Below are 15,071 nucleotides of genomic sequence, written 5' to 3'. Positions count from 1 at the left end.
TACTCCTTACATCATTTTCCTAAAAATTAATAATAGAAATAGTTTTATGACCTAGTGGATAAAAGATATAGCTTATGATATATGCAAAATGATTCTGGCAAATTTTAAATCCATGTAGCTTGAGAAACTACACACACACACACACACACACACACACACACACACACACAATGTCTCAGCTCATGCTGCCATAACAAAACACCATAGACTCGCTGGCCTAAACAACAGGAGTTTATTTCTCACAGTTCTGGAGACTGAAGGTCTAAAATCAAGGCGCAGGCAGGGGCAGTGTCTGATCAGAACTCTCTCCTTGCAGATGGCTGCCTTCTTGCTGTATCCACACATGGTCTTCCTCATTCTTGCTTTCTCTTCTGAGTATGTGGGTGGAAAAAGACAGAAGAAGTAAGTTCTCTGTTCTCTCTTCGTATAAGGGCATTAATCCCGTCATGAGGGTTATACCTTCCTAACCTCATTTAAACCTAATTACCTTCCAAGGATTCCCATCTCCAAATCACACGGGGGTGGAGGGGGTGATGGCTTCAACAAATAAATTTTAGGGGGACACAGTTTAGTCTATAGCACACCAAATCTGTAAGGTGAGGAAGAGGGGATACTTAGTCATAATGTCCATTGTTGTGTCATCACCTTAGATCTGCCCTAGTATTTGTTTATCTATTTTATGCTAAAATGTATTCATATAGATTTCATGCCATGGTTTTAATTGATATACATGCAATAATTATCATACTTTCTCAGGAAATTTATTGTATTTATGGAATAACGCATTTTGTGGAATAAAAAAGGCTTTGTATGTATTATTTGTACAAGGCATAAAAATGTGACAGTATAAAATGAAGCTATCCAGTAGTAATTTTATTATAAGTCTAAAATCACTGCAAGTGCCTAAGGGTTAATGCCTACTAGTGAGGACAGAGACAAAGCTTCACAAATAAGGCAGAAGTAAATATTATTTGTCTTTTGTTACTGAGACCAGCCACTTGACAAACTGCCCTTATTTAGCTAAGCTTTCAGCCACACAGCTTTTCTGTTTCTATTTTCCATAATACTAAGCACTCTTTTGGCAGAAGTACACACTCAAAAGCAACTTAAAAAAAGAGTAATGCATACATGAAAAGTGTCAACAGGGCTCTTCAGAGAGGTGAAGAATAGTAGTTTCTGAATATATACTTCCTCACTTGGATCATTAAGAACTCTTAAACAATTTGGATTCAATGCAAACTTCTTAAGAAATTCTAAAACTATATCGAAAATGTTGACTGCAATATATGTCCAAAAAAAATGCTCAAAAAAAAAAAAAAGCTGCAATACGTAGGTGGATGAGTGGCTCAGTCAATTGAACATCCAACCCTTGATCTCAGCACAGGTATTGATCTCGGCCATGAATTCAAGCCCCGCATTGGGATCCACATTTGGCGTGGAGCCTGCTTTAAAAAAATAAATAAATAAAAAATAAAAAAGCTGCAATAAATAGCCTTGATAAAATAATCTATTACTCAGGAAATGTTGGAGAAATACCCATCTTACATGTTAAATCCAGGTTTCATGCTTGTGAATGTCAATTAGACTATTAATAACATGGGATCATACACTTACAAAATTGACTTTCTAGAAAAATATAAATGAAATAATGTTGACTGAATATTTATTTTAGCTGGTGCTTATCCCTGGTTAGTAACTTGCTCACATACAATGAGAATTAAGAGTAGTCCTGTTAACAAAACAAAAATACTTTGATCAAAAACATAAAAAGCCTTAAACAGATTACAGACTGTCTAAAAGCTGAGATCATCCCATTTCTACACTAATGTTTAGGTGTTTTGCATATGTGTGAAGATAAGATTGCCCCTCTCCCTCATCAATGTAAAACTATTGGTAGGAATAAGACTCCATAATAGAAATTTTAAAAATTACAACCTATTTATTTATATAGTAGATGATGTTTTTCATAGCCATTTTGTACATTATCATATTTGATTTTCCCCAAATCTTGTGAAATTAGTAGCACCAATTATATTTTAAGAGGAAGCTAAGATGTAATTAAGTTGAATTGTTGGAGGTAGACACAGATCAAAACAGTTGCAAAATATTTTTAAAACAAAACATGATCTGATTTATTCATGTTTGGAAAATGACAACCCACAGTGCTCCTATAGTTTTGAATGAATGAATGAATATATGAATGAACTCCCAGGCTTAGAGCTTTTTAAGTTGTTTAAACCAAGAATTAAGCTATGTAGTACTTTAGTGCTTGAGTTATCCCAAATTTAAAACTGAACTAAATAAAAAGAAATACAAACTGGTGCTCTCTTTGTCTAGTCCCTCAGGTTTGGGATGATGATATTATATTAATGAGGACTCATGATCAGTCATGGTGTCAGGAGCAACCTGGGTAGGTATAAGGAGCCCAGCTTAATGCCCCATCCAAGATCTGCTTCATTTAACTTACCTTGGACATTTGATCTCCTCTCCTGCCTTTAGCCAAAAACCTCAGTTGCTGCCATATCCATCAAAAAACAGCAGATGGCACACTCAAGCATAGTAATTGAGAAACTGCAATAAAGTCACCATGTACAAAGGTGTTAATACAGTTAAGAGGCACTGAAAAGGGTTGATGAAGCATTGCAGTGCAAACTACAGTGAGAAACCATTACTGCCCTTAGGATGAGAGGGCAGGGCAAAGAAGCAGTGTTGAAACCTAAAGAGAGTAGCTATACGGAGAGAGCAACCTGACACATGACCTTTAGTAGAAGGATACATGATGAACGGCACAGAAGGGAGCTGAGGAAACAAATACTACAACCTCACTCTTTTCCCTGCCTCTGATCACCTGTCAGTGCTTCTACTAGCTGATCTCAATCAGAAGCCAGAGGGAAAGAGAGTTCATGGACACAGTCCATAAAGGTCAGCATCCCAGGGCACAGTGCAAAAGAGAGGGTAGAGTGTGGGTCTCCAGGGACAAATGGGAAATACGCACATTGAAGAAAAAGAAATTCCACAACTTACACTTACAATCCTGCCAGAATTTGACAACTTTTCAATTACAAACTTAATCCATTTAATTTTTCTGTAAGGTAAGGCAAAAATCCAGGGAAATTGCATACAATAAATATTTCTAGAGTAATTATATTGAATGGTGAACTAAATCCAAAAGGATGATTAAACAAATAGGCTATATAGAAGGTGGGGGGAAGGAAGGAGGGAGGGGGAGGAAGAGATGGAGATAGAAAATAGAGAGAGAGAAAGAGGGAGAGAGAGAACATGAACCTAGGTTTTTATTCAGCCATCATGATTCCAGTAAAGGAGAATGTAACCTAGCAACAGAAGCCTTACAAAATGGTTTGCTCATAACTTGTTGAAAATGGTAGTTAGTGATATCAGAATGCATAATTGAATAAAAAGAAGTTACCAAAGCACTGAGTGGGGACATAGAGAGCGAATATCTAAGTAGATGGGTAAAAAAGATTAAATGGTTCTTTAATTTCAAATTCTGATATAAAAACCTTTCTGCACATTATTTTAAATAAATATGCACACAAAGTGAAAACTGTTTAGAAGGAAACAAAACTAATTTCTGCTGGAAAAGCATGTGCCTAAAATAGATCGTTTTCAGTACAAACTTGGAAAAACTAATTATAATCTCAACCTTGCAGAAAAACATTTATCCTCAAGTTTGTGACCCTATCATAATTTTAAATAATGAAAAGAACAGCCAATATTTAGATCAATTTTGATATTTCCTCCCGATTGATATTTGGTAACATTTATATACAAAACTATCAGCTAACCACATCATGTGGATAATAATACCAATGTCAGAGTTAGGATAATTCCTCTTTATTACTACTGATTTCATGTATTCACACACGAATTCTGAGTTCAAGAGAATATGTTAATTGGTGTATGTACTATATTTTCTTATTTCCTCTATTCTTGACTCTCAGGCATCTGGGACCTTTCTGCCTGGGGAGAGACTGGCCCTCGTAGAGACACCCAATTCTTAGAGATAGCAAATGACTCAATGGTCATATTTAAACCAGACAATCCACAGCCCCTACCATAAACTACCTCCTTTCTGTGGCTCTTACACCCCAAAAGACAGTATTCCTCTGCACTAATCTTCCCAGGGCCTCCATGCCCCAGAACCCTCTAAAATTATTCAAACTCATCATTCTAACCCTGCTTACCCTGCCTCTCATTGCTTTTCCCACAGAAACCACAATAAAGGTTTCTACCCATGCTTTCCTTGTTCCTTCTGCCTCCTGACTGACGTTGACATTTCTCGATGTGGTCCTGCATGGGGTGGTGTGTCCCCTCCTCTTGGAAATTGTAACAAACTGTTTTTCCAATGGCAATCATCTCTGATCTGTTAGCCTTACCCTACTGGAACAATAAGAAAATGTACATGTTAAAACAGTTGGGTTTTAGTCATTGTCTACGCTAACTCCTAAAGGAATGGTGCAATAAAGTTTAGAGCTTTATAATTGACTCCAAGTTCATCTGCTGGCTCTGTGACATTAGGCAATGGAATAAAACTTCTGTGAATCTTTGCTCCTCCTTTGGAAAATGGGTATATTCCCTTCTAGAAGATCCATTAGCCCCCTTTATGTTATTCTCTGGTTTTATAAAATAAGTCTATACTAAATTATAAACACGGTTTTATATTCCCATTGGGAAATATAGATTACCTACCTTTTCTTTTATCTGTTAAAAATTCTGTATTGTTTGTAGTAACAATTTTACTTCCTTGATACCAGCCAAACCAGTTCTGACACAGTTAATATTGATAGTCAAAACCCCACAAGGTGGCGGCAGAGGAAACACAATTATAAGCAGGTCGAATACATGAGCCTGAGGAAAGAAGCAAGGTGTGGCTTCCCCTTTCTGAATACCTTTCTGAGAATGGGGAAGTACAGCTGAATGTCCACCACTTGGCCTGGGTTGCTTTGAGTCAGCCAGCTCCTCGGAGAGTGACTTTGTCATCAATGTTCCAGGAACTTAATGAGCCACAGGCAGTTCTTGGCCCCACCTGAGAACCTGGGTCAGCTTTTGGAATTCATTTTGTGAATAAGCTCAGGTTTTCTCTATAATTCATTGGGGTGCTCCAAAAATATTAAATGTTAACATTATTCTTGATTCTTTTCTTTGAAGTTTATTTATTTATTTTGAAAGACAGTGCAGGAAGGGCAGAGAGAGAGGGAGAGAGACAGAATCCCAAGCAGGTTCCACACTGTCAGCACAGAACCCGATGCAGGGCTCAAACTCATGAACCAGGAGATCATGACCTAAGCCAAAACCAAGACTTGGTTGCTTAACCAACTGAGCCACCCAGGTGCCCAAAATATTATTCTTAATTCCTAATCAATGACATACAGCACATTTATGTGCACATAACTAGACTATTCCTGAAAAAGAAAATATTTATCACTCACAATTGGTGCTTGCATCCTTATTTACATTTATCCATCTATTAAAATCATAAATCCTTCATCTTATAATATTTTTAAGTAGATCACTTGTAGTAATAAAATAACTTGACCACTCTATAATTAAAAATAAATTCCCACATAGCACAATATGGCTCTCTTGAATCTTTCACTGCGTCGGAGGGAGAAAGAATCAATGAATTAACACCATCTGCACTAAATAAGTTCCAAAATTTTGGTAACAGTTCTAAGGGCTGGGAAGGACTATGCAAACTCCCTAAATCTATACACCTTCAACACAAATATGTGTTATAGACAGGCACATGCAACACATAAACACACATTCTATTTAGAAATTTAAAGGAACAAAGATTAAATTATTTTAGCAGTAATCGGGAAATATTTTACAAAAGTATTTTTAAGATATTTTAAAATATTTAAAAAAGTAAATCATAAGTTGTGTAACTATAACATAGTTATACATTTTAGGATCATTTTGGTATAATTTGCAGCCTGAGTGAATTGGGTGTGTCATTCTTTGATTCACTGACTGATTTTACTTATGCTTTCTTTCACTCTTAACAAGGGTAGAAGTCCTTTTCCCTACCTCAACAATATGGTATACTGTTTGCAGAACTCTCGTCCAACTTTTGTCATATTTGGTTCTGTGAAAACTGGATGGGGCAAAGGCAGCTGCCCAACCTCAACTCATAGTTTTACTTGTTGGAAGACAATTTGAGAAGGCTGTGCTACTTGGGGCATCTGGGTGGCTCAGTCAGTTGAGCATTGGACTCTTGATTTTAGCTCAGGTTGTGGGACTGAGCCCAGTGTAGAGCTCCGCCCTTGGCATGAAGGCTGCTTGGGATTCTCTCCCTCTCTCTCTCTGTCCCTTCCCCTCTTACACTCTCTGTTCTCTCTATAAAATGAAAAACAAAAATAGTCTCTGGTACAATATTTCTATTTCTTTAAAGAATTATTTATACATCATGTTCTGGTCTCTCAGCACAGAGATTTTAAAATGCTTTTCCAAATATATGGGAAAATATGGAATTCTTTTTTGTCACAACAATTTTTTTTTTTTAAATGAGTCTCCTGTCCTATTCAGGGCCTTGGGGTCAGCAGGGATTAGCCACTGTCATATTCAAAATGATGTATTTATTCACAAAGTTAGTATTCTTTGTCTTCCTCAGAAGAAATTGCCTCAGGGGTGCCAGAAAGACTTGAAGTGATGTCAATTTAAAACTTGATTCCTTGGGCCAGAGGAAAATCCTTACTGTTTGATTATAGTTGATTGTAGTTTGATTGTACAAGTAGATCTTTATGGACTGTTTCTGGGCATCACACCCAGACTCTCTGCCACCAGCGTGCTTTTCTCCTCCAGTCTCAGCCCCAAAGTATAAGATGTATAAAAGTTGATCTGTTGTCTTTGGAGTAGGAGTGGGGCCCAGAGCCTTGCCAATGAGCCTCTCTCCACCCCCTCTAAGGTATCACTATGTCATATTAAGTTTCCTCAAAATACCGTTTGAATGTTAGTTGCCAAAGGTATGACAGACTTGCAATAACAGTGGCTATACAATGGGGCTTTATTGGGTGTGAAACTTGGATTTCTTGATAGTCTTCTCTATCTTCCCTCTGAATGGTAGAAGTATAAGAAATTTCAGTTGCTTAACATAAAGAAGACAGTTGCTTTGAATCAGAGGGGTTCCTGCCTATCTCCCTCATTCTCTTTGCTGAACCAACAGGTTGGGGACTACCCAGGGCCTACGTAACAGGTATAAGATAAGCAAAGATTCTTCTAACACCACTCCGATTCAGATTTTCTGCCCTTGTTACTTTCTCTCAAGTTTACATATATTATAGGACCTTTTTAGTTGAATTTATATATGATCCATTTTTTCGAAATATCTGCTGGAGATTTACATTCTGAAGTGTTCACAGTGCTGCTGCCATGAAGGTATATGTATTTTCTGTGATGTGGAACACGTTTCATTCGTTCTAGGCAAATATCTGACAATGTCCGGGTCAATGGGTTTGGTACAACATCTCTCATAACAAAGTGCTGAAAATACATGTTCATTTATATCACAGCTTTAGCTAAACTGAATAGGAGTGACTCAATAAGTACCGAAAGCGCAACTGGGTTTTTCATATTCTCCTGGGTAGCCTAGGAAACTATTTACCTACTCACTCAAATTTATCTGTAAGCCCCAAATCATTACTTTTGATGAGTCATTGGTGGATCTGTGCAGAGCAGTGAAAACTTTGAGTCTAGCCTCGGCTGAACAAGGCAAAGTTCTGCCTTCTTCTTTCAGCTCTCATACTATAAACAAGTGTCCTTTTCATGGTGTATTTAGTGCCAATTTTTTGCATTTTTGTGCTTTTTGTTGGTGATTTCACTGTTTAAAATGACTCCGAGCAGAGACCTGAAGTGTTATCTTGTGTTTCGAAGCACAGGAAAACTGTGACGCATCTCTCAGAGAAAACATGTGTTGGATAAGCTTCCCTCAGGTAGGAGTTATAGTGCTGTTCACTGTGAGTTCAGTGTTAATGAATCAACAATACATGTTACATAAGGTGTCTTTAAACAGAAACACACACAAAACAAGGTTATATACTGATTCATTTTTAAAATGCTGTTAGTAGAGTGTGACCTCATTCTGCATGTTCCCGGGAGCAGTGCTTCAGTATTCACTAATTCAGTACAACTTTATAGTACAAAATGACCATGAAGAACAAGACTCGGCTGGACTCTCAGCCGGCCCTTGGCTAGCAGAGGCCCTAACCCCACGTTCTCACCTCTGGCTGGAGAGTGGGATCGCAGGTGGAATTGAAAGGGAAAATAACTGACACTAAAGTTCCAACAGTGGAGGTTTGGATGCAATGGATAATTGTACACATTTTTCCATGTGAGTCTAATATGTAGCTAACTGGGCTTGAGAACAACTTCCTAGCTCACTCTGTGACCACAAGAATTGAATGGCTGCTTTGGTACTACCCATTGGGGTTGGGCTCCCAGGGCAATCTGTGTGCTCCAGTAGGGAAACCAGCTGGAAAACAAGATTTTCTAGCTTTCCTTGGGTCATCTTTGTATTTTAATATTCAAATAAAATGGTTTGAGCTCCTATGATAAACAATGCCTTACTATTAAATATCAGAATCGTTTAATTTGTGAGCAGATACCACTTTATTTTAGGGATGGAGAATACAACCCAGTCCCAGCCAGTGAAATATATGAGAAATTTTGCTGGGGGCGGGGGGTGCTCCTAGGATATTTTTTTTCCTTCGCTGTTGGGAGAAAGCAAATGGAAGAAACCCTGTGTTCCACCCCTCTACAACATGCTTTTAACTGAAGCCTAAGAAGAAATAATGTTTGTAGCTATTGTAGCCATTTTACAACCATGAGAGAAAAACCAAGAAAATGACAGGACACATCCTATGGTTCTGACATCAATGAATGCATTGACTCTTCTTGTTATGTGAGAAAAATCAATCCTTCTGGCTGGGCCACATTTACTCAGCATTCTTCATCTTGTAGCTGAAAGCATGCCTACAGAGATGGCCCTTTCCATCCTGCAGAGCAGTGTAAGTCTGGCCCTATACCTAAGATGTTCAAGGATTCCTGGACGGTTTATGATCTCATTGTCACCCTTGGATGGAATTCTCAATCCATGTTCCCTGTCTCCATTTCAGCAAATACACTTTCTTCCTATGCAGCTCTGCTCTACTACATGGGGTCACCAGCTCTCTTTATTCACCAAAGCACCAACAACACAAAGCGGTTCTAGGTGGCAGACTTCTATGAAAGATGTGGGACAAAGAAGGGTCAGTACAGTAAGTACAACATAGGAATGTGCTTGTTATTCAACAATAGGCATTGCTGCCCAAACATCCTGGCCATGCCTGGTACTGGGAATCTCCCACAGACCCTTTCTCCCCTTGGCATGTCAACCTGGTCTCCCTATGAAGATCTCTTCCTTGGAGATCTCTTCCTCATCTCAGATCACTCCCTGTTGAAGAGATGTGTATATGCACACAGACATATATACCTATATTTACACAATAAAATATTGGTAGGGAAGACACTTAAAATATTAATAATGCTTATCTCTGAGTGATGGGAGTACGAGTAATTACTATAATCATCTTCATTATTGTGTTATTTCCTTCCAAAATTTCCACAGTGAACATAAATTGTTTCTTAAATAAAGATTAATATTAATTTCATTAAAATATTCAAGAATGTATTTCATATCCTATTGCATGCCTGGCAATGATATGAAATATATTGTTTGCATGTGTTAACTTAGTATACTGACATTTGTCACAAATACTAGAAACTTAAAATATTCTTCCAAGATCTAAATGCTGAATTGCCCTCCTTTCACCTACACATCTTCGTCTTCTACTCTTATTAATCCTGTTCTTCAAATTCATCACAACCTCTAGCCCTTGGGCTCTTTAGAGCTGTGGTCTCCAAGGAGTTTGCTTTTGATTCCTTATTAGTAAAAGTAGTTGAACATGGGCCATAATAAACTTTTACATGTACTTACTTAGAAAAATCTTTATGTGTACAACTATAATAACATATCATAAAATACAAATGAAATAGTAAGGCATTAGATGAAGATGAAATAAGATTGTTCAATGTACTTGATATAATCCAGTGTATTAATAATAAAAGATATTTTGTAATTGGTAATGCTTTGTTATTTTCAAAAAATCTTAGTTTAACCCTTTGTGATTTAGCAATTCAAATAGAGTGATTCAATTTATGTCAATATTTGATTTCAATAACTCATTCTTTTGCACACCTACTTCAAAAACTTTGCCAATTATAATATGAACAGGTGAAATAGAAATGTTTAATTGTACGGGGTGGGTATTAAGTAATTAGAACAGCAACCCTTCTATCAGAATGAACACAGGCTGAGACATCTAACCCCAAGTGTTTACCAAGTAAATGTTAACCGTAATTTCAAGGGGAAAAAATGATGCTCTACTTACATTTGATTGAAGCTTGTTCTTAACCATTAATTTTAAATCAAGTAAAAGAAGCATGGTCAATTTATGCCTTTGAGGTAAAGATGTTGTTTTAACAAAAACATGTCCAGTGACTGTTTTTAAAAAATCTTAAGCTATGGAGGATGCATTTAGAAAAGCAGATGTTTGGAAAAATGTTCACTGATAACTGATTTTTTTCTAACATTGTTTAGAAAACTGTTACACATGCATGCTTAAAATCAGACCTTTATAACTGAATTCGTAGAAATAATTAAAAACTGAATATCAGGACCTAATGAACTTAGGTAAAATTTCTTTCTGTTTTGGAACTTCTGTTTTGGAAATATAAAGCTGTAATAGTACACTGTCGATAAACTTCTCTGTTAAATCGGTCTCTCAGCTTCTGTTTCTTGAAAAAAGTGATACTGTCTAAAAACTCAATTACATGGCTAGTTATTATATAGGTTTACATACATACATAACTAATTTATTTCCACTACAAATTGTGCATTCTCAGAGAGGCACCACCATCTCTTACTCATTGCTTCTATAAGAATGCTGGCAGTCACTTCTTGACTGGTGCTAAGTGCCTTATGGTCTAACCTTTGAACAAACTTATGGCATGATGCTGGTATTCTTGTTTCACAAATGCAAAATTTTAGGTGATTTTTCCTAAGACCACACACCAATAAAAAGCAGTGCTGAGGGTCACCTGGGTGCCTCAATCGGTTAAGTATTGACTCTTTGTTTTGGGCCAGGTCACAGTCTCACAGTTCCTTGAGTTTGAGTCCCACATCGGGCTCTGCGCTGACAGTGTGGAGCCTGTTTGGGACTCTCTCTCCTTCTCTTTGCTCCTTCCCTGCTCATGCTGTCTCTGTCTCTCTCAAAATAAATAAATAAACCTAAAAAAAAAAAAAAAAAGAGGCAGTGCTGAGATGTGAGTTCTGATGTAATCAGAACACTATACTGCTAAGTTAAGGGCATCTAGCTTTAAATTAAACAGAGTAGGCTCTTTATTGATACAAGTTAGTAAATACATGAAGGAAAGGAATAACAATTTTAGAGACTTCCTCATTAAAGTATATTTATTATAATTTAATTGAGAAAAAAAGCTTAAAGCCACATGTGGCTATGAAATTATAGTTCTAGTTTGCCAAAAAAAAGTGGCAACTATGATTTTTACTTCTCAGTTGCACAAAACTCAGATGAAAAATTGGATATTGGCAAGAGTCAGCTATCTTGCATCTTTCTGAATTACTGTTTCAAGAACAAAATGTTAACAAGTGACCTTTGAAATTGATGGGGTGATGGGGGCTAAAATGTTTCTTCTGGGTTTAAAAAGAAAAGGCAGGTCTAGAGAAAAGGAAAAAAGATAGTGTTCAACAGAATTTCCCCCAAGGATAAAGGAAACAGAAACTGACATTTAGACAATAAGAAGGAGAATGAAAATGAAAGTTATCAAAGGAAAATTGACAGAGGAAAACACCTATTCCAACAAAAAGCAGAAAATAAACTAAATCAGCCAAGGCTGCAGAATATGAGCAGCAACCTGAAGAACTCACTTTTCTGTGGCTTCTGTTTTGAGAGACTGGCTTGGCATTTTCCCCTCCTCAGTCTCCTTCTTCCAGAAGGGAAGAAGATAGGAATCTTCCTATCAAGATTATAGAAGATTCCTGAAAAAGATGTTCCTTTCTATTTTCCCTCAGGCTTTCCCACCCACACTCAGACCTCATCATTCAGTCCTCATCCAGCAAAGTGACTCTTACTTGAGAGGAAATATGAATAGTTACTGATGGATATTATGCAAAGCTAATGGTATGAGTTAGAGGAGGGTGTCTATGTGGAAAACCAACAGGTGAAACTATGATGTGCATTATTATCTAGGTCTTACCAAATCAGGAACAAAACACGGGGGCCCACTCTCCCCGCTCATATGCAGCGTAGCACTGGAAGTCCTGGCCAGAGCAATCAGGCAAGAAAAAGAAATACAAGGCATCAGAATTGGACAATAAGAAGTAAAACTGTCTCTATTTGCAGGTGACATGATTCTATACATCCTAAAGACTCCACCAAAAACCTAATTAGGTCTCATCAACTAATTCATTCAGTGAAGTTGTCGAATATGAAATCAATATACAAAAATCAGTAGCATTTGTATACACTAAAAATGAAGTATCTGAAAGAGAAATGAAATGATCTCATTTACGATAGTATCAGAAACAACAAAACATGTAGAAATGGATCTTACCACAGTCCTCATAGCATTTGTTTTCAACTAGAACACTATTTCCTATCTATTATTTGGTATTTGTCTTCCCACTCCCATTAGGATGTGAGCTCCATAAAGATAGAAACTTTGTTCAGTTTTATTAACTGCACAAGAGCAGCACTGGTCATACTGCAGGTACTTAATAAATATTTTTAAATGATTGTATGAACAAGCGATGTAATCTGAACACCGAACACGTAAGCTTCTACTTTTGACCTTCTGTCACCCGAACAGCAGTTCCATGGTGTTAAGAAGATGACATTATCTCCCCATATTTGACCATCAAAACCTTTGTATCTTCCAGTGTTTGAAACCCAAGGACAGAGGGAGGAATTACTAGGGGACAATGAATTTGGGTTGGTTGGTTGGTTGGTTATTTGGTTTTTGTCTTAACATACCGAATGAAACCGGCCAGCACCTGAGGAGGGGCCATGGAGGGAACTTCTTGGAATAGTCCTAACAGATACCTTCACAGACCCAATAACTAAAATTGATAATCTGAATACTTTTGTAGAGACATCTAACTTGATCTCTTTTATTTAAGGGGTCGACTCCCCCAAATAAGTAAATATATAGTAGTGTTTTATGAAGACACAGAAAAGAATAATATAAAGCAGGTTCACCTGCAAGGTCAAAGTTGCATTTCACTTCAGCAACTTTCACTATGTGTTTGACACTGGACCAGCTGCTAAGGTCAAGGCAAATCAAATTCCCACCGGGGATAATTGCCAAGGACTTTCCAATAGGACCTACTGTTGTATTGTACAGGTTACTGTGTAAATATGCCCTCTCTTCAAGCAGCTTACAATCCTATATGGAAGACGAAAGCTTAGCTACATAATATAATTAGAGCATACGATTAGATAAAATGAAGAGCTCAACTGAATATTTTGTATGCCTCTGATAAAAACAAGTATTTCTCTTACCCAGTCCAAAGCAGCACCAGGCCTCCTGGTGATATCCAAACTTCACTGAATGTGCTTTGCTAACAGATTACTTTTCCTAAATGTATCTTTTTAATGGCTTAAATGACCCCCTCCGTCCTCCACAGAACTGTAGACCATAGGTTCTCATCATGAAGTATATACACTACTACCCACAGTCACCCAGGACTGCACAATATGAGTAGCAACCTGAAAAACTCACTTTTGTGTGGCTTCTGTACCGAACCGAAGCTGCCATTTTTCAGTGTGGGTGTCTTTTTTTCCCTCATGACATAGACAAATGTTGATGTTTACTACAAGTTGGTACATTAGTTGCTAATTAAGTTCCTAGCTGCTTCAGCCAAAACTTTCTGTACTGAATCCAAGAAAAGAATGGCAGCTATATCAAAAATAAGTTGTTGGGGATTTTGTTTTGTTTTATTAAAGGAAAGTTGTATATTAAAGAATATGGGGAACTTAGAGGCTGGGAGATAGAAAACCTTCATTCTTGACTTCCTCCTAAGCTGAGTTGGTGGTTAAAGTCCCTCTTCGTCTGTCGCTGGGCCCTGGTCAAAGCCAAATAAATACTACATACGGCAATAAAATAAACCGTTTATCATTATTCACTCTTTCCCCCCAAACTGCCAAAGGAAAGAGCTGGTCTGGGGAGACCCACAGGAAGTCAGGTTTATTCTAGAAAAGGTGCAGAGGTCACTTCCTCCTGCGGTTCTGGGTCTACACATCTCTGGAAAGGTGTCTTCTTAGCTTTCTTAGCTTTCCCTCTCCACCTGTTCCCGGCAGTGCTTGCCATCTGACCACCCGTCACGGGTCAGGGCAGAACCTACCTGTACGCACCAACCAAGGGTAACTCCTTCCCTTTGGCATCAGAATCGGAGGCAGTTTCTCTTCACTTCTGCACTGGGAAGTCCCGCCTCACGCGCTTTCAAGCCCTCCCCGTTTTAGCTGACGAGGGGTGATGCTGGACGGCTGTGGGAAAGAAGTCTGATTTTTGAGGCAGAACCCTGCAAAGAAGTCAAAACACGTGCACAAGAAACCTTGCGGGATCGCCGCTGTTGTATTCGAATTCACTTTCCTTTTCTGTTTCCCACAGTGCCCGCGACCAAAACACTGTCCTCGCCAGGACCAACCAAAGGGCGTCTCCTCCCCCACGAAACCGACACTGCTCGCCCGGCGGATTACGTCGGGAAAGGCCTGACGGAGACGAGGACGAGAATCGAAACAGAAACCGAAGTCCGGGAAACTACAAGAAGGGCCCGGAGGAACGCTGCGCTCAAAGTTTCCTCCCGCGTTTGCAGCGGCGGGTCTCCGGCCCCGCGAGCACAGCGGAGGGTCGCACGCAGCGCGCCTGGGCGCCCGCAGCTTCTCGCCGCCGCGGCCCTGGTTCCGCGCCCGGACGCCCCTCCCCCCCTCCCC

At 38.5% G+C, this 15,071-nt stretch overlaps 1 long non-coding RNA gene across 2 annotated transcripts; it reads right to left on the bottom strand.

Moving 5' to 3' along the window:
- Positions 1-228: 228 nt before the first annotated feature.
- Positions 229-14,824, bottom strand: LOC120246114. Of its 2 annotated transcripts, none has more exons than XR_005531970.1 (4): positions 14,483-14,824; positions 12,337-12,400; positions 2,468-2,571; positions 229-371 (listed from the first exon to the last, which is right to left on the bottom strand). It is a non-coding gene; the product is annotated as an uncharacterized LOC120246114 (long non-coding RNA). The 2 variants fall into 2 exon arrangements; XR_005531971.1 differs by lacking the exon at positions 229-371 and adding an exon at positions 1,418-1,445.
- Positions 14,825-15,071: the final 247 nt, after the last annotated feature.

The sequence above is a fragment of the Hyaena hyaena genome, unplaced genomic scaffold (assembly GCF_003009895.1).
Source record: "Hyaena hyaena isolate Hyena2069 unplaced genomic scaffold, ASM300989v1 scaffold_450, whole genome shotgun sequence".
NCBI classification, from domain to species: Eukaryota; Metazoa; Chordata; class Mammalia; order Carnivora; family Hyaenidae; genus Hyaena; species Hyaena hyaena.
This window is presented reverse-complemented; position numbering and strand designations above follow the sequence as displayed.